The sequence below is a fragment of the Sturnira hondurensis genome, unplaced genomic scaffold (assembly GCF_014824575.4).
Source record: "Sturnira hondurensis isolate 20B ecotype Veracruz unplaced genomic scaffold, ASM1482457v3 Scaffold0011875, whole genome shotgun sequence".
NCBI lineage: Eukaryota > Metazoa > Chordata > Mammalia > Chiroptera > Phyllostomidae > Sturnira > Sturnira hondurensis.
The window spans coordinates 649499-668900 of NW_028084506.1; the positions used below are offsets into that span (position 1 = coordinate 649499).

At 45.5% G+C, this 19402-nt stretch overlaps 1 protein-coding gene and 1 long non-coding RNA gene across 3 annotated transcripts in view; one reads left to right on the forward strand and one right to left on the reverse strand.

Moving 5' to 3' along the window:
* The window catches only part of MFAP3L (microfibril associated protein 3 like), a 42019-nt gene extending 34445 nt beyond the window's left edge, over positions 1-7574 (reverse strand). Inside the window, exon 1 of one of the 2 annotated variants that reach the window (XM_037060420.1) lies at positions 6994-7014. The gene's annotated coding sequence lies outside the window, so the exon portion shown is untranslated. Of the gene's footprint in view, positions 1-6993; positions 7015-7418 lie in introns of those variants that run through there. The other variant, XM_037060419.1, reaches the window with a different exon arrangement.
* A 120-nt stretch (positions 7575-7694) lies between these two features.
* Positions 7695-14440, forward strand: LOC118996847 (uncharacterized). Its single transcript, XR_005068565.1, has 3 exons — positions 7695-8837; positions 12842-13074; positions 13541-14440. It is a non-coding gene; the product is annotated as an uncharacterized LOC118996847 (long non-coding RNA).
* The last annotated feature ends 4962 nt before the right edge of the window (positions 14441-19402 follow it).

Sequence of the window (19402 nt, forward strand, 5' to 3'; positions counted from 1 at the left end):
AAACTGGGTAAATACCAGAAATTCAGTGGCGGGCCAGCTGGAAAGGTCACAGACTGTTCCCTGGGACGAGCCAAGTCCTGGAAGATGAATAAAGAGACAGGGCAGTTTCTCAGCAGGAGGAATGGCTTACTTTAGACAAGCAGGGGTGGAAATAAACATGGCATGCCAATTAAAAATACAAATCTGTTACAATATGTCTTAGCAAGGCCCAGCCAGAAAAACTCTATTGGATATTAGGCACCCTTCCAAAATTCTTTTAATAAGAGGCCTCTAGGGCCTCTTAAGAGAAATAATAAAGAGGACTTTGGGACAGATGATCTGTTACTTAGGATGTAAAAGTGCCCACCCCTGTAAGGAAGGGGAGGTGGCCATGACCTGGAGGTGGGGAAGAAACGCCCTAAGAAGGCAGGAGAGGATCCAAAGTCCACTACAGGTCCTGGGTTCCCAGGCACTGGGCAGAAATGCTCAGCCTCCGGTAGAGCAAAGGATTAGTAATACTCCCATGTTTTCTCGAAATTAATTTCAAGTTCCTCAAGAGTGTTTTAGAAAGGAGAAAAAGCTCTAGGACGTCTACTAAGAGAAAGACTCGCTCAGAGCCCAGGTAATCTAGGGTTGTCCGAACCTTTCCCTCCCACTTGGGACTGACTGCAGGAGGGACAAAGAGAGGGGTGGGGAGAGGGCCAGAGCAGAGGGACAGGCAGGCCGGCAACAGGGCAAAGCAGCCCTGCGTCTGGCTTCACTAGGGAAGCAGACATCTACCAAATGAGATTAACAAGGGCAGCTGAGAAGCAAGGAACATCAATGATGACTGGAAGTCTTGGGTGAATCTTGGAGCCAACGCTAATGCAGTTTTCATTCAGACGCTTTCCTCTGCTGAGAACCAGGGTAAGTGGATTTACATCTTTAAGAAGGCACAGTCCCTGTGCATCCACCTACTCTTTACAGGGGGGCCAGGCCTCTGAGAAAAGAGTCAGCTGCTAGTTAACTTGGGATGGTCTCCCCTGTTATAAATGCTGTAGAGCTCTCACTAGTTTCAGGACAGTACAGAAAAGTACAGACCCAGGAACAGAAGCATCCCATCTTGTCTAGGAGAGGTACTGCTCTCAGAACAGATCAGAAGGATCCGCTTTAGCCCCAGGCCACGCCCTCTGGCCCTAGCTGAACTGCCTGTGCCCCTGCAGTGGATACTTCAGGAGCACTTTACCCCAACCTGTTTATTTCCTTGAGCAGCAGAACCTCCCCTTATGTTCTTCCTGGCACCCTGAGCCAACTCAAATCCTCAATGAAAGGAAAGAGTTGGGATTATATTTAAAAGTCTGCTCGGCAAACTTCCTCTTTACCACTGCTTACAAAGAGTCACTTCAGCCTAGGCTCTACAACAGTTACTTTGTAATCCAGAATTAAGGAAGCCCACCCCACACTAATTTCCTTTCAGTCTGATTAGCAAACCCCAAATGCTTCTGACCACAAGCTTGAGAACCATCAAGGAATTAATTTTTTTTCTTTGATGTCTCTCTTATGACATCTATGCCCTGTGATGATGAAGTTTTGACTTATTCCCTCACACACAGCTCTGTGTCTACTCAGAGCATCCTTTCCTTTCCTGCCCATGTGGCTACCACTCCCTGGTCCCCATGCTTATCATCTATGACTGGCATCACTTAACAGACTCCTTCCTTCTTGCCCTGCCTCTAGTCTTGCCTGCCTCCAGTCCTTACACCATGTTGTTGCAGAAGTCAGCTGACTCTAAATGATCTGATCTGAAACATATTCCACGTCTTCATTTTGTCAGTAGCATAAAACTATGAAGTCCTTGGCAGAACATACGTGATCCCTCATGGCCGAACTCCCATCTACCTCTTTAACCAGGTCATTGGAGCATCCCCTCCCCACCCCCATCATGTTCCCCTTCCTGAACCCTTTGAAGGCCCCTGGAACTGTATCTTTCGCCACGCTGCCTTCCATCACCTTGCAGGACTGGCGGACCCCTGCTTCCCGCTCCAGCACGCCCCCAGGAGCCCCAGGCTCTCCTTTCCTCACCGACCTGTATGCACAACTTCATGATTTCACTGGCATTGTCTTTTTTGTTCATCTGTCCCTCCACTAGATTATAAACTCTCAGGTTATCAATATTTGTTGAATGAATCGATGAATTAATGAATAGATGAGAGAGTCTGGTCTGAAGATACAGGTTTGGTATATGGGTGACTGATGCAGTCCCGAGGAAGTTAAATTACCTGGAAAGAATACAGTGGGCCACAAGATGAGAAAACAAAGGTCAGAGCCCAGTGAAATTGAAAGACAAACACTCAGAGAAAGAGCAATAAAAAAAATTAAAAATTTAAAAAAGGAAACAAACATCTACGGTACACACCCCAGAGACCAAAGCAAAAGAGATTCAAAAAAGAGGAACAGCGCACACTGAGCTCTTCCTTTGCAGTGGAAAACAATCATTATTGCATAATTATATAGGGAAGTTTGGGTAAAAATCTCAAAAAGTTATGCAACTAGAAGCTACACAATACAGATACACAGTTTTGTTTTCAACAGTATGAATCTTCATCAAGTCGTACTGTTCTTTCCAGTATCAGATTTTGCCAGCCTAGGGCTTTCTTGCTGTCTGAAAAATGCATTTCTGTCTTTCACACTTTTTCTGACATACAGTTCCATTTCAATTCAGAGCCTCTCCTGTAACACTAAGATGATTTCTTCAGCTTAGGGTTTCCAGACAGAGATGTCAACTCGACTGGGCTATAAGTTTCTAGAGGACAGATATCAAGCCCTTGAACATAAAAGAGTCTGAATAAAATATGTTTGAAAGAATGCCTAAATTCCGTATACTTAATGCAGAAGTTAGGTCAACGTCTGCACTGTGACATCTAATATTACAGCTGCCACCCATCCCCCAGCAAACATGGAGCCCAGGGCAAGCGTGGCTAATTGATCCCGGCAGTTGCTCAGCTGAGCCTGTAGAAGCCCAAAGCACTGCAAGCAGCTTCCACCAACTGGTCAGCGTCGGTCCAGACGACATAACAACATGCTCAACTTAAATGTGTTACATTTGAGCTTTTGCAGCTCTTGGCTCATGACCGCATGGTGTGCAGTCACAGAACAGCTGTGCGCTAAGAGGACAATGGGCAGAAACAAAGCAGTCAAATTCAGCTTGGCCTTTCTGCGTCACTTTCTATGGTGCTTTTCTATTAGGAATTGTGAACAAAAGTTTTCTTAAGCGATTAATTTCAGACATGCCTACAAATGTCATTTCGGAGCATTTCAGAAAACCAAATCACATAAGATGCTTGTTCCAGATCTCTATCCATCACTGACCCCCTCTGGTTATATACGCTTTGTCAAAATGCCCTGTGAAACTTGTGATTTAGCTGTACGTTGCTTTTTGGGGACGATGGAGCTGGCTACAGACTGGTCAATGCACCTTCCTATTTAAAAATCCTTTGCTGGCTTTCATTGTTTTCCTGTAATAGGATAAAATCCAAACTCCTTTACATGACCTGAGTTTCTCACAATGAAAGGGCCACTCCATTGCCCTTCTCCTGCCTCTGCCTGGATTCCATCACACCGAGCTCTTCTTTGTATATGGTTGTGTTAGCTTTCTATGGCACGTAAGTCACAGCCTTAGTGACTTAACACACATTTATTTCTTTCATTTCTGTGGGTTAGAGGTTCAGCATGGGTCATAATGAGTTCGTCAAGGAGTTGGTAGGGCCGTGGTCCTTCTGGAAGTTCTAGGGGACCATCCATTTCCTTGCCTGTGTGAGCTTCTAAAAGCTGCCCTCACTCCTTGGCTGGTGGACCCCTCCCACCTTCAGAGCCAGCAATGGCTGGTTAAGTCTTTCTCACACAGCATCACTCTGATGCTGACTTCTGCCTCCCTCTTTCACTTATAAGAACTCTCGTGATTAGCCCTGGCTGGTGTAGCTCAGTGGATTGAGCTCGGGCCTTCGAACCACACGATCACGGTTCAATTCCCAGTCAGGGCACATGCCTGGGTTGCAGGCCGGTTCCCAGCAGGGGACTCACAAGAGGCAACCATACATTGATATTTCTCTCCTTCCCTTCCCCTCTAAAGATAAAGAAATAAAATCTTTAATAATAAAAAAAAGAACTCTTGTGATTATACCAGGCCTGCTAGAAAATCCTGAAAAATCTCTCCATCTCAAGATCCTCTGTTGAATCATATCTGCAAAGTCCCAAAGTGGGGGGGAAGGGCTGTCATTCTGCTACAATAATGGTGTTCCTTCTGCCTGGAAAGTTACTTCTCTGCTTGGAAGTTTACTTCTCCTACCTAATTCCTTAGTCATTCCTTAAAGTCCTGTAGCAATGTCACCATTTTTATGAGGCCCCTCCCCCTCTAACCCAAGGGGCTCATTCCCAACCCTCCTTGGTTCCACGCACGACCACCTCCCCTGCAGCACTCACTCTGCACTACAGTCTATCTTTCCTCAAGCCTGTCTCTCTGACTGGACTGTGAGTCACTGTGCCTTATTCATTTCTGTGACCTCAGGGGCCTAACTATAAAAGATTGTGGGGAAGGAAAATACAGGCGCTGTTTTAATGAGGAAAGACCTCAGGTGGAGGCAGAGGCAAGATTAGTAAATTCACAGGACTTCTGTTTTGAGTACAATTTAGAAGCTAGATCTGACAGGTCTTACCTTGTTATTATTACCACCCAATCAACCAAACTCCTTAATCCTTTAACCATTCCAGGGAGGTATTAGAGCGTATATAAAGCCAACCATTTGCATCTAAAGCCATTTTTAACTTCGATGTAATCTGCCATGGGTCACAACATGTTGTCAAATTGTTAAGTGTTCTCCTGGCTAGCAAATTGCAGGCCCCACCCCCAAGGGCTTGGTTAGATGCTGAGTTAGCACAGATCCTATCTACATGCTTTATGAATTCTAAAAAAAATGATACTCATCTAACACGTCTGACTGTACTGTGTTGGAGACTAAAAACAACTTTGCCACAATATTTATTCCAGTATCTAGAAGTTCCTGCATTAGAAAAATAGAACAGAAAGCCCAATGAAGCAAAGTTTACATAGCCTCGAATATTTAAATTGCAAGCCAAACAAGGAGTTACATAGATTCAGGTCACATGAATGGGGAAGATCTGTTTTTAAAGGCAGTAGTTTGCTATGAATATCTAATGTCACTAGTAACACCATGCAGTACAGAAACCTAAACACATTGGAAGAAAACAAAAAAATATGTGCCTGGCAGCTGAGCTGCGAAAACCCAACAGTTAGGTACAAAAGAGAAGAAATTACCTGCTTCCTAATTTGAATACAAAGTCTTCTTTGCTATTTTTTCTTCACTAGCAATAATAAAACCCCACTTCAATCTAAACCCTATTGGTTTTGTTAGTTTTAGGTGAGGAGAATGTGGCATTCTTGAAGCCAAGATTGGTGTTTAAACACGTCTTTTGCTAAAATTTCATTGTTTCACTGTCTTTCCTAACTAATATATATATGATTTTCAGACCCAAAAGGGGCTTATTGATCTGTATTAAACCTCACATTCACAAAGGGAAAACTAAGGTTTAGCTGCTTCCTCTAAGTCAGGAAAAACCCAAGGGTGAGGGGAGACTAACTTCCATTTGGGAACGCAGCCTGAGACAACGAGACCTGCGGTACAGGGTGCGCTGTGCACATACACACTGCTTCATGGTAGATTTTAACCTGATGCATTTTTATAGAAAAGGGAAGCAGAATTTCTGCATATTTGTATTGGGTTTTTTAAATGTCTAAATTATTCTATAAATGTATTCAGAAATGTGTTTAGGAACAATGAACATCAAATTATTTGGCTAAAATGGAAGATTACAGGCCTAACTTGTAAAAATGGAAATCATTTGTTCTATTGTATGGACATTTCAAGCCTTGCCTTTTACAAGATCTTGGTTCTGTAGGGGCATGGCATGGAGTCCACCTGGGGAAACCATCGGGGCAGCTGGAATGACAACTGCAGCCGTGGCAGGCAAGAACAAGCATTAAACCTAGTCACAACCCAATGAAAAGTCAATGCACCCCAGAAGTCTATTAAGGTCTATCAAGAATGCAAACAAAAGTTTTGTAATAAGCTTAATAAACAAAACAACTGAACCCATTAAGTGACACTTAGGGAAATAAGGTTGAGAATATAGCTTTAGTTAGAGGCAGAACTAGTTCCTGCTAAAACAAGGATTGTTCACCTTGTTCTTATTAGGTCCAATAATCCTAAGAATGGTAATGGTACTAAATGTTTTAGGAGAACTCAAGAGTAGAACTCGCAATGGAATCTACAAATTGCTTTTGTAAAAGTAAAATGCCAGTAGAACTACATTGTTCTAACTTACTCTTCTGTAAATATATCTCCTTTCATCTTGCATTTCATCTTGAATAATCTCACTATGTTCAGCATAGTAGCAACTGAACAAATGTGTTTCATCTTGAAACAAAAGTGAGAAAACTTTACAAAAAACATTGAGCTTCTGCAATGGTAGGCTTTCCAACTTCTTAATATAAAGCCAAGGTAACATAAATATTGCTACAGTAACCAAACTTTTCTGCAAGAAGTATCTTAAAAAACAATGGCAGTACAACCGTAGTATATTATTTTCAACAGTGTGAGCAGATAATAAACCTGCAAACCTTTTTTTCTCTAGCTTGCTTTATAATTCTTGCAACTTGCATGCTCCAGTTTTTTTGGAGGGGAAGGCAGGTTAACGGTCGAGTGTAACATAAACCAGCTCTGCAATTACTTTGTTTTTCAAGCCAAGGATGCACGATTCCCTTTCCAAGCCATGAAGCAATTCGATGTGAACTTGCTATCAAGTCAAATGCGACAAACTCTTGAGTGCTCCAGTCGCGAGGCGGCGGCTCGAGGCACTCACAGCTTCCCACACTCCTACAGCACCAAGACGACGAGCTCTCGCGGGTACGGACCCGGAACCCGAACTCAGGGCCTTCCGGGACAGGATAGTAAACCCTACCTTCTGTTTCGGGGAAACTGAGGCACGGTGACCCGAGCAACCTGGAGTCAGGCGAAAACCCCCATCGCGCCTTTGCGCCCCTTCCCCCGGTAGACCAGCGAGGCTCCTCGGTAGTGCGCGGTAGACACCACGTTCCACGATGTAGGAGGCTTATGGTATGAGCCTGAGAAGCTGCTGTCCCCCAGTCCATCCGTCCCCACCGGGTCGCGCCCCGCACTGATCTTGAAACATCCTGCGACCCCAGGAGCCTGCTGCCGGGATCTCGCCTCCTCCCAAGGCGCAAGCTGCATCGTGGACTCTGCCAGCCTAAGCGCCAGATAAAGTTCCGCGGAGATAGCCGCAGCCACTACTCGATCGCCCACCCGGTGCGGTGCTCTCAGCTACCCGCACCCCGCGGCCCCAGCTCGCAGGGAGCCCCAGCTAACCTGACGCTGCCGCGCCACTCAGGTGGCCGCCGTGCGCTCCTCGCCATGGCCAGCCTCGGTGCTGCCGCTGCGCCGCGTTCTGCCTCTGATGGCTGGCAGCACCTACTGCAGACCAGCCACCTCCGCCAGCTCCTGCAGCGTAGCCGGCTGCGCCGCGGGCGGGCGTCCGGGAGTGCGGCGCTTCCACCCACTGGAGCCGGAGCTGGCTGGCGCTGAGCATGCCCAGTGCGGCTTGCCCGGAGGTGCGGAAGCGCGGAGCCGGGCGGGGTGTCTCCGCCGGGTTTTCGCAGCAGCCACCGGGGAAAGGCGGGGTTGCTGGAACCTGTGGGAGCCTCGGATCCACCCGCCACGGAGGAGGCGGGTTGAGTGTGCCTCGGAGTCCTTCATTCAGTCCGCTTAGCCGCTGGGGCGGAACTTGGTGGCCCCCCGGGCTCCGCTGCAGTACTCCGAAGTTAGTACCAGAGCAGAGGACACTGATTTCTGAGGCTGTAGCGCATAGGCAGTGTGACTGATAATTGAGAGGCATTCGCAACCAAGGCTTCCACCGCAACTTTTCTGAGTGTCGTATTGCGTAATTGTTCAGGGACGCGCAGGAATAGGATTTGTTAGAATTCCATCTTGGGACAGAAGAGAACCAACAACACAACCCCTGAACCTACCCTGTTTCCGGGGCCACCTGTCAAACCACCTTGTGATCAAAAGTTTAACAGGCCTTCCCGGGTTACTCCGCAGTTTAAATCTCACGCATAAGAGGCTGGACAGAAATACGCAGGACGTTCACTGGTGGCTTCTAAGTGGTGTGGTTCCGGGGATTCTAAATTTTTTCTTTTTTAAATAATTTGCAGTTCCTAAGTTTTGTTCTAATTACAAAATGGAGCTTTTTGAATAAAAAAGGTGGGTTAGTCTAAAACGCTCGCATATGTCTGGCAGCAAGATCTTGCACTGTTAGCGTCCCCCCACCCCTCTTTTTTTAGATTTGCCAAGGGCTGTCAATTTCAGGGGCCTGGACCCGGCTAGACCTCCCTGGCTCTTCTAGGCCCGCCCCTTGGCCACGCTTCCAGAGGTTCTTTTAGTCCAGTACCGCCCTCTTCTATGGTTGCTGCTAAAACCCGGGAAGGTGGATTCCACACACTGACGGTTGTGGCTCCTGCAGCCAGACTGGACCTGCTCTGCCGACGGTTAGGGACTGCTGTTACCTAGAGTGGAGGCTTTTGGCAGCTCCCAGTTCCTCTGTTGCTTCTCTCGATCATTGACAAACGAGACAAAATAGCACCGCAGACCCCTTGCCCCAAGTTCGGACCCAAAGAAGTGGGTCAAGACCCGACTGAGCATGCTCTGAGCAGTGCCTGGCTGCCGCTTGTGGCTGCTTTGGGTCGCCCAAGGTTGTTGTAGCTGCCCTCACTCATCACCATACGGAAGGTCAGGAGGCAGGTGGAAGCAGGACCCTAGAGGGGCGTGATAGCCTGGACACGTGGACCGACAGGTTTCCCTGCCAAGACCGGTAGTGGGTGCGGGGGTAGTGGGTGCATGGGATTTGGTTTACAAATGAGTCAAAGCATGATTTTTCCCTAAAAGGTTGAAATTAAAAATCATATTTTAACCTCACCTTTTTGTGGCATCTCAAATAACAACACATTTTAGCTCTAAGAACTTTCCAGTCTGGCTCTCTTTTAGGAAACCCAAGCCTTCTTTCATTTGTTTTTCAAGTATTTAATAAGCATTCTTTACAGTTTCACTCGAACACTAAAATTTCACTTGCTTTATCACAGATTTGATCTTGTCCTCTCTCAAGTAATTCTGCAATATTATATTCCATTTATTTTATTCAGGCTATTCTGCATTCACCCTCAGACTCTCCTTTTGCTTCCTTTTCAAAATCTCAGAACCTGCAGAATGTTCTCCTGTTGTCTTTAATACACTTGAGGCAGGTGTGGAAAACTTGCTTTTAATCCTCAGTTACTGAAGAGAAGTCTGAAATGGAGAACGTTTACAGGGAAGAGATTTTACAGGCCTGAGGTAAACTCGGGAACTCAGAGAGCCTTGCATTGAGCCCAGGCAGGTGAGTGGGATACTTGTCTCTTTTATCTGGGGAGGAGGACGATGGGCAGGTGGGGCAGCTGCCCAGTGAGGTTTGCTGCGACAGACAGTGGGAAATGCCCTCAGTGAGAGTTGGTTCCATTTCAGTGTCTCCTAGCCGGGCATCCCTGTCCAGCTTAAGCATGGCTGGACACACACCATCATTGGCGGAAGGCCACTGCTGGGAAGAGTATTCCCCCTAGGCTCCTAACTTGTGCTGGAGTCATCCTCCTCCCCGAAATTCCCAACTGCATTCTTGCTGGTACACCCGAGTACTGCTCTTCACCTCGCCCAGGTCCCAGTAGACACCTCCAGCACAAACAGTCTGGCCTGGGAACAGGTATTGGCATCTCTTCCATAGCCCATTCTACCACTCCTCCCCATCTGAAGCTGACTGGTCCCCTGTGTTCCAGCATGATTAAAATATACAGAAATATGCAATCAAAATCAAAACCTCTTGGACAGTTCCTTCTCATCTTCCTTCTGCAGGTTCTTTTACTTTGCACCAACCCCCATTGCAGGTGCACTGTGGTCAATTCCGTTCTTGTCTCTCTGAGGGCCCTCATCCACTCTGAGGGCTGTCAGTACCAAGGTCGTGTTGGCCTGTGCACATATGGTCATGTTAGTTGTTTATTGCTGGGATCCTTTCTGGTCCATCAGGCCTCTGTTCTGATTAGTCACTGTCTATGCCTGACTGCCCATGACAGTTGTTAATATTTTAAATCTTGTCTTTGCCTGAAACCATTACTTCTTTTACACATCTACCTGACTTCAGACCCTTATATGTAATCTACGAAATATCTTAATTGCTGCGACTCGGGAAATTTGAACCCAGTATGTCCCAGAGAGAACTCAGGAGCTGTACTTGTTCTTCTGCCTACGTGCCCCAGCTTGTACACTGGTTCCCCCACCATCTCAGCTATGCACATCACAAATGTGGGCGTTATTTCAGATTCACCCACCTGCCTTTTCCCTGTCGTCTGGCTGCTCACTGGCACTGTCCACCCTTCCCTTGGACATCTCTGAACACAGACCCTCCACCTCCATCTTCCCTTCCAGAAGGGCCTCCTCTCTGTGTTCCTGCCCAATCCATTCTTCAAACCTCCTCAGGTATTCCCTTTAAACAATTTATATTTCAACATGTCTGCTAAAACTCCTCCAATGGATTCGTAGTACCTTCAGGATAAAATCTAAATTTCAGACATGAACTGGCCCCATCTCTGCTTCCAGGTGAGGTTCCAGCCAGTGTCCCTTTAGGTCCCATGTCCTAGCAATCTGAATTTCTTGACATGAGAATTCATGCCTCTGTGTTCCTTTAGTCCTTCTCTCTGTCCTTTCCCCTTGCTCACTCCTTGGCAAACATTGTCTGCAAGACTCAGTTTAGGCTGATTCTCCTCTGGCCTCCCTAATGCGACTTCCTCTTGAATACTTCACGTGGACCATATGCCTACTCTCTATTTTGACACCTAACCTTGATTTATTTTCCTTCGTCTCCCCCATTACATTGTAGGCAGCATGACCACACAACCTCCTTTCAACAATCTTTGTATCTTTGTCCTCAAGAAAATTTTACTTGATAAATGAATAATGGACATATATATCCATGTAATATTTATAGTTTATTAATTTTTAAAGTTCTTCCTGAGAATTGTAAATAGAGTGAAAAGAAAAAATATCAGAACAGTCACATCATATACAGCCTGCTGTGTGGTTATGCTCTTTTGAGTAGTAATAAGCAAGATCTCAGATTTGATTTGAAACCCAGTGATTTTCTTCAGCTGCGGAAATCAGGATTTTTTTTTTGAGCCAGTCTGATGTAGTTGTGTTATCAGTCTGTAACTGCACAAAGCTTAGCATTGTATTGGTTATTAATCTACAAAGGCCATTGTTCTCTTGCATTGTGTTTCTTTCTACTGTGTAGTTATAACCTCCTAATTATATGGTTACTTCTTAGACTAACTCTAGTTTATTTTTTCTGTTGAATGTATGGCACTCGGAAGGCAGATGAACCAACCATTTAGGAATGAATGTAATGTTTATAGTTCCACCAGCTCCCCTTGTCTGCTGGGAGCACCTGCAGCTTCCTATGCCTGGACAAACTGCCTCCTTTGGCTTAACCAGGGAAGGTGAACTCATCCCAGACCTCCTGAGTATAGTGGTCCAGTGGCAGTAATTTTTATAGCCTCTCCAGTTGATCTCACATGATATTTATGAGATATATAGTTTTAAATCATATGGATAAAAGGAAAAAATTATCTGTTTGTCTAGAACTTCAAGTAGCCCCTAAATTGGTTTTCATTGGCAAAAAGATATATGTGGTTGGGAAGAATTTGTCCATTTATTAAAGGTGTTATTCATGTTCGTGCTCATTTAATAGCCTTGGCTTGTGTTGGTGAGTCTGGAGAATATAGATGGATATGCACGTGGTAAGGCAGCTGCTTGTTTTTCTACATGTTGGACTAGAGCAGGATTTTACTTGATGACTCATATAGGCCAGGTGTTATTCTCCTGCGTCTCTTTCCCAAATTCAGCCTCTTTTGACAGAGGGTGAATGGGACAGTGGGGGTTCTGACCTTACCTCCTCCCTGGAAGAGGACAATCACAGCTGTGTGACCCTACATTTGGCTTTTTCCTTGTTCCTGGGAGTCTAAAAGGGTACAATTAGGAAGGAGGCTGGGGGAGGGATGAGAGGAAGCAAACACTTCTCTATAATCTTGTGACTTGCTGAGGAGAACAAAGCTTCTTAAAAAGTCTGAGTCAGTATTAGGAAAATATTCCCTTCCTCGTTATGGTTTACATTGAGCATTGATGTTGGTTGTGTGGAGGTGTGTGTGTGTGTGTGCACGTGTGTGGTGCAGCCGGTTAGCCAGCTGCAAAGCGGAGGAGAGCAAATGGTGTGCCTGCAGGTCGTGTAGGGCAGAGGACCCAGCTCGGAGGAGCAGGCCCTTCCTGGACCTCCGTTTGAGACCGCACCAAAGCTCCGCTCTCCTGGACAGGTTCCCACCCTGGGACATTAATGGGCATTGCAGCCAAGTCTCCTTGTCCTCAGGGCTTCATTGCAGACAGTGACACAGATTTCAGGGCACGGATACTGGTAGGAGAAGGGATGAATGTTCAGACACTCCTGTGTGCTGGGCCTTCCTGCAAGTGGCTGGACATTTGCGTAGTGAGGTTGGAGGAGGGGCTCTCCTTGTGAGAAGTGTGGGGAGCCTGACTGGGGAGACGAGCTGAGTCCCAGAGGGGGCTCCTTTGTGTAAATTTGGCTTCACAGGTGCTTTACCTTAGACTCTGGGAAAGTTACATCATGTACATAGCTTGAAGGTTTTTTTTGTTTGTTCGGTTTTTAGTGTATAATATCCTTGGGAAGGACAGAAGGCATAATATCCACTTAGCCGCCATAGGATAGAGGAGGTCAAAGTTGGCTGATAAAACTGATCAAAGAAACAAATCACTGGTCAACAAGTGGGAAAACAAGCATCCGAAAAAGCCAACGTGATCTCCCGGAGCATGGTCCACAAGGACAACAGTCGACAGCACCCACTTTGAACGTCACTCAGAACTGAGGGCCCCACAGGTCCAGGTGAGCTTCTGCGGCTTCGCTGCAACCTCAGCAGGAATAACCCGAGAAACCCGCATGATGAGAAGGGTCCCAAGTAAACCTGGAAAGTTGGATTGTGATTTTCAAGCCTCTCTTTTGTGAGTAGTTACTGACTAGAACTAAGAAGAGAGAAAATGTTATAATTTTTCTTTTTATCTTGTCAGTACATGTGACACCAAAAGTCTTGGTATGGGCAGGGGAGCTCTTGGCAGGGCGGAGGCTGGAAAGAAGCCCTGGTGTGTGGTCAGTGCAGGGAGATCGGAGGGTGAGGTGGGTGGCGGGACTAGAAGCCCTTCTGATGGTTTAGGAGATTGACAGACAAGGAGGACACCAATGAGAGGCTGGCCTGGCAGTGTTGGAAGGAGCTGGTTTTCATCTGGTAAGATTTGAAGGACATTAGGAAGCTAAGAAGCCCTGTTGTATGTGGATGGCCGGCTTCCTTTCTCAGGCCTCCCCCTCAGTGAGGTGACGTTTGGACACATCAGGGAGCTGCTGTTCAAAGCCCAGGTCCTGCCCTGCAAGACCACAAAGTGTGGAGCATGAAGGCCCTGGACATCTACTAGTGAATTGTCACCATAGGCAAGGACTGAAGTTCACTTCTGATACTTCTATGACTGTGGCTTGAATCGGTGTGAGGAATGAAGTTACTTAACACATTGAAACTCATCTGCCCCCTAACAAAGACACAGGCCAAAATATTCTCACCTTCAGTATGGTCCCACCTTCCCCCTCCCAAATCACTGGTACCACTTCTACCTGTGGTTGCAGGAACGATCGTGCTTGGTTTGTTCTCCGTTATGGATGAAGTTTGCTAATCAATAGTGTCCCTCACTTGTGGACCATGCGGTGGTTATAATATAAGTGCACTTATCTGGCTGGAGGAATAGGTGTCTTCATTTGGACCACACCTGCTCTGCAGGCGTTTGTAAGCCCTGCTGCTTCTCTTTAGTGGTCTTTTCAGTTTAATCTAGTGTGGATACTAGCATATATAGATACCAGTAAATTTTGTTTAATTACATGCTAGAAGTCAGTGGTAGAACTCCACATTGGATTATCTTGGAGGCAGGCATTTAAAAATACAGATAGCATCAGTCACTTGGTTGGTCTGAAATACCATTCAGACTCTGGCCTCAGTCTGTCTGGTATTGAGTCTGCTTTTCTTCCCAAAGAAGTGTTTCCGATCTGTTACCAGCATGTTTCTCCCTGATTTGGGTCAGCTGACAAAAAGGCAAGGCTGATCATACATGTGGATGGATCAACCAAATGCATAAAAATTTTTGAAGGACAAAGTTAAGGAATAGTTAGTGGCTATTCTTCAGTATCGTAGTTTATGGATTCTTTATTGTAATAGAGCATTTCTGCTATTAATTTCTTTCTCTTTATTTTCTTTCTTTTTTTTTTATTGACAGTACATTTATTAAAGCTGGAGACAGTGAAACAAGGAAGGGCTTAACAAGGAAGAAGCTACAGAAGAGTCCAGCCTGGGCTCCTTTGTTTCTCTGAAAATGTTGTAGGAAAGAAATGAGGTGAGGCAGGGTTGCTTCGGCTCACTGGGAAGTCAGAAAAAACCGGGCCTTGGAGACAAGTTCGGGAGGTTAGCCTGGGAAGAGCTTCTGCTGCCCGTTGCTCCCCTGGTTGCAAGTCTAGGGGGGGTCCTTCAGAATTTAGAAGATTCATGCCTGTAGAGGAAGTGGAGGAGGAAGGGAAAGGCACCGTCATGCTCCCCAGAGGGAGAGCACGTTGTGCTATTAATTGCAATGAGCCTTTCTTGTGCTTTTATAGGAACTTTAAAATTGTCTTGAAATTAACCATCCCTAAAATCTGAGGAATCTTGTGGCTGTATTTATGAACTAAATGGGCCACTTTTCTTAAGCTGAATAAAAATTATAATTTGCTGCTTAAAGTATGGAATGCAGGCTAAGGTGACTCAGAAGAGCAGGGAAAACTGCTGACGAGCACGATGACGTTGGCCCACCACGGCGGGGAGGAAAGAGAGGCGCCTGAAAGGGCCCTGCAGATCGGTCTGGTTGTGACTGAGTGCAGCGGTTTGTAATGCTGGGTGCGTGCCGTGGCCTGTAGTGCTGATGACTGAAAGTGGACTACACTTGAAATGGGAACACCCGTCCTGTCTTTAGGAATCTTCTACTGCCACAGGAATATTACATTTAATTGCATTAAAAGTCCACTGTTGCTTATTGCCCGCAAGACACAAGGTAGATAACGAGTTCACCTGGACGAGAACAGCTTGTCATCTCTGAGGCATTTACTAACCTATCATTCACCTAGCACTGGACCCCCATTCCTGAGGGTCTCAGCAATTCAGGAGAACCAAAAACAGTTCTGAAGGTTTCAGTATTACCCAAGAGCACCGAAACAGTCATCCCTAGGAAAATCACACCCCCCGACCCTGCCCTACACTCATTTCTCAGCTAGGCATCGTTGGTAGGTTGAAATTCCTGGGTACTTTTTCCAGTACTAGATGGTTTGGTTTTAAAGCATCTAGTTTATTTATACTGGTTTATTTACTTGGTTTTCTATCTCCGTTTATTATGTTCACTTGTATTTACTCCCATGCAATTTATTTTTCTTGAGATTGTTATTTGCTTTCTTTTCATAATGTAATGGGGAGACCCATGAGAAGAGCCATGGGGAAAGGAAGAACTGAAGCCATTACTGGAAGGGTCTGAGAGACTTGTTGGAAGCCAGGCTGCAGCCGTCAGCCACCATTCCTGTTAGCCCGACCTCTGGGGCAGTTCCCAAATACCACATCCTTAAATGGTCAGCTTGATTCCTTTCTTGTAAGAGTCTGACTCAGGCATAGTTTTCCTTCAAACAGTAGGCATCTGCCTAATATTAAAAATGTGATATGACAGACAGGTCATAGAAGTTACATAATTTAAGGGTTGCCAATTTTTGGATGGCAGCATTTTGTATGAAAATACCTTTCTTTGTATTTGTGAGATCTGCTTACAAATGCATTTAATTGTAGAAGCTACATGAGCAAATCAGGATTGCCAGCTTTTAAGAGGCTGCCGTGCTGTCAAATTCTTTACTCAGCCACCCCCAAATTCTTTACTCAGACACCCCCACTCCTGGCTCCACCAGAGACTCACTTCAGTTAGGAGGAGGCCACGGTCTAAGTGGACCCCCCTGTTGTCAGTGCCTGAGGGCCAAGAGGCTGAAGACCAAAGGTGCAGGGTGCTGGGACCTTCTGGGTGCCCAAGGTCACCTGGAATCAGGAGTGTTCTGTCCTGCTTCATGTTCCAGCTACATCATGGCTCCTGACCACTGTTGTCAAGGTTGAGGGGGATGGAAGAATGTAGTGGTCGTTTGCCACTGCCCTTAACTTCCCTCTAACTACGCAACCTCTCATGGTGGCACCCGGTGGAAGCCTGGTATTGGGGCTGGAATGACTCCCCCACCGTCCTCCCATCGACTCCACTTCACCCAGCACCTGCTACTTTCTAATGCAGAGGCACTTGTTACACCTGACCCAATCTTGTCAGAGATTTCTGCCCTCATGTGGGTCACCCCTGGGGATCTCTTCAGAGCCCCTAAAAAGCCAGGAGGCCTCTCAGAGTGGCAGCTCAGTCTGGAGCTGCAGTTAGAGCCTTGAGCTCCTGAGCAGGTCTAGAGATGGGACCATGCAGTGACAGGAAGAAGGAATTTAAGAAGGGGATATGTATATCTTTACCTCATACTCTAGTCAGCTGAGTGCAACTTTTAAATGGAATCAATATTTTTAATATCTACAAATGCCTGTTGATAGTTTTAGAGTGAGAATATTTTTCATTTGTTGCATTAACTATCAACCTGTATCATCTTGAACATGGAGGTGACGGCAGATCACCAGCACTCCTATGAGGAAGTGGTAATTTGGGCAATGTTTTATGAGCTCCAGTACGATTGGCTCTTAAATATCATCACAAGAAACTAGCCATGTAATTCATGAGGGTTAGAATGGATTAGATGTAGTATTTTGGACCAGTGAAACTAATATTGAAAATAAGTGGGAACATCGAGTCTAATGCATACAATTTTAATTTATTATAAAATAAATATGCCAGATTTGTCTCACAACTTGGGAACATTGTATAATTTATTGTGATAGTTCGTTTACAGAAGAATCAGGATGGCTTTTTTTTTAAGCTATAAAACAAATTGGAGAGTGACTCTTCTCCCATAGGTTATTTACGGTGGGCATTTAATAAAAATATTGGGCATGATGAATGAATTTTCAGGGACAGGTTATAGTAAGAATAAATATCAGCAACAATAAAAATATAATGAATTTACATTGTAAATCAGTTTAAAGAATTTTATGAAACAGAAAATTTATTTTATTTTTACCTAGTACACTAAAATTGTCTTATCATGCAAAGTATGTTTAACTTACATTGCCTATACTCTCAAACTTGTTAAAACCCCTTAAGGATAGAGGCTGTGTCTAGCCACTGCATCCAAGGTATTATCCTGAACATGGTAGGTACTTGCTAAATGTCTGTTGAATAAAATGTGAACTTTGTAGTGATTTATACAGTTTCCAGATAAACTAGTCCACATTTGGAAAGGAATAATATGAAAGAAAGGCAATGACTTCATTTTGAATAGTTATTTACCAAAAAAATTAAGGAATGGGATTTGGCTAGAAGCAAGTTGGTATTCTCCTGGAGGGCTAGGTTCCAAAATTAGTGTGTAGCCCCGACCGGTGTGGCTCAGTTGTTCAGGTGTTGTCTGTCAAAGCTAAAGGTCACTGGTTGTATTTCCAATCAGGGCACGTGCCTAGGGTGTGGGTTCAGTCCCTGGTTGGGGTGCATATGACAGGTGACTGTTCGATGTTTCTCTGTCTTTTTCTCCCTCCCTTCATGTCTCTCTCTCTTGAAAAAAAACAACACATAAAATCTTTTTAAAAAATAAAATAAATTAAATTAGTATGTAGTGAAAATTAAGCATGAAAACCCCTCACATTGACCATAAAATTTAACATACCTATATGAGTATACCATCTCCTTCCAAAGCGAGGGATGAAATGAGAGTCCATACGAATGTCTGGGCAGCCAGATCTGTCTGTTCGAAGACGTCTGTCAGGATTCCAGGTGAATTGAGGTTGCAGCTGGATACTCAAGAGTTCCTGTTGCCCACAGGATTTACTCCATTCTGTCTTAATATTAAACCTTTATAGCTTTGACTCATATCACCATGAGGGTCCAACCGAATAAGGAGTCACATGATCTGTATCTTATGTCCTGGGGTAGAGTTGGATGCTCAAGTCAGAGATGCCGCTGTCTCTGTTTTGGAGAGGTTTCTAACCATGTGAAGGGAAACAGGAAGCCCAGGGCAATCCCTTGATTCAGTGAAAGGATTTGAGAGTTGCTGCAGCTCCGGGCTGTGCCCATCCTGGGGCGGGGTTGGCTCAGACAGGTTTGATCTACTCACATTGTTTGATGGCCACCTGCTTGGCTGGTCAGTGCTGTCAGATCACAGCCCACGACAGTGGGGCAGTAAAACCGAGGTATTAATTATGTTTGGGATTTCATCTCACTTCGTTTTGATTTTGGGAAGACTCTTTCTAACTGTTTTAGGATAGTGTCACAGGGGAGATTGCACAAGGCAGAGTAGATTAGTGCAGCTTGTCACTGTTACTGGAAAAAATGAAAATCTGGTGGGCCATCTGAAGTTCATCATCAATCATGCTTTTGGACAGAAGATGGAATACTTCTGTGTCCTTTCTGTGAGTGCACTGGACATTTCTCAGCTTTTCCTTTAATGATATCCTTACTACCGAAAGTGCCATCCAGGGCCTGTTTGTAACCTATTTAAGGAACCTGGATGATCAAAGCCCTTGCGAGATTTATCCTGAAACAACTTGATGGTTTAGATGCCAGGAATGCAGACTAAGTTTAGGTTTCAAATGTCAGTGGGCGTGGGGTCAGCGACACGATGCAGTGCTGGCGACACTGCAGAGAGCTGCAGCTGCAGGACAGGTCCCGAGAGCACTGACACTCGCCGTGTTGTTGAGCTGGATGTGGAGAGCAAGGACTCCTGGAGCTCCACGAATCTCTGTGCACGTCTCACTTAGTTACATTCAGTATCTTCAGCCTGGAGTGGAGTATAAGGAACCCCTTTCCCCAGGCCTGGCGTTCCGTGGTGGCAGAGTAGCTGGACCTCCACCCGGACTGAGAGTGTTATCTGTGTGTTGTGTGTCTGGCCAGTGTCCTCTGGCTGGTCTGCCATGGATGCCTCTCTCCTGCCACCTGCGTATTCCTGCCATTTGAGTTGCTCTTCATTTACAGAATGGGCATGGTGGTCC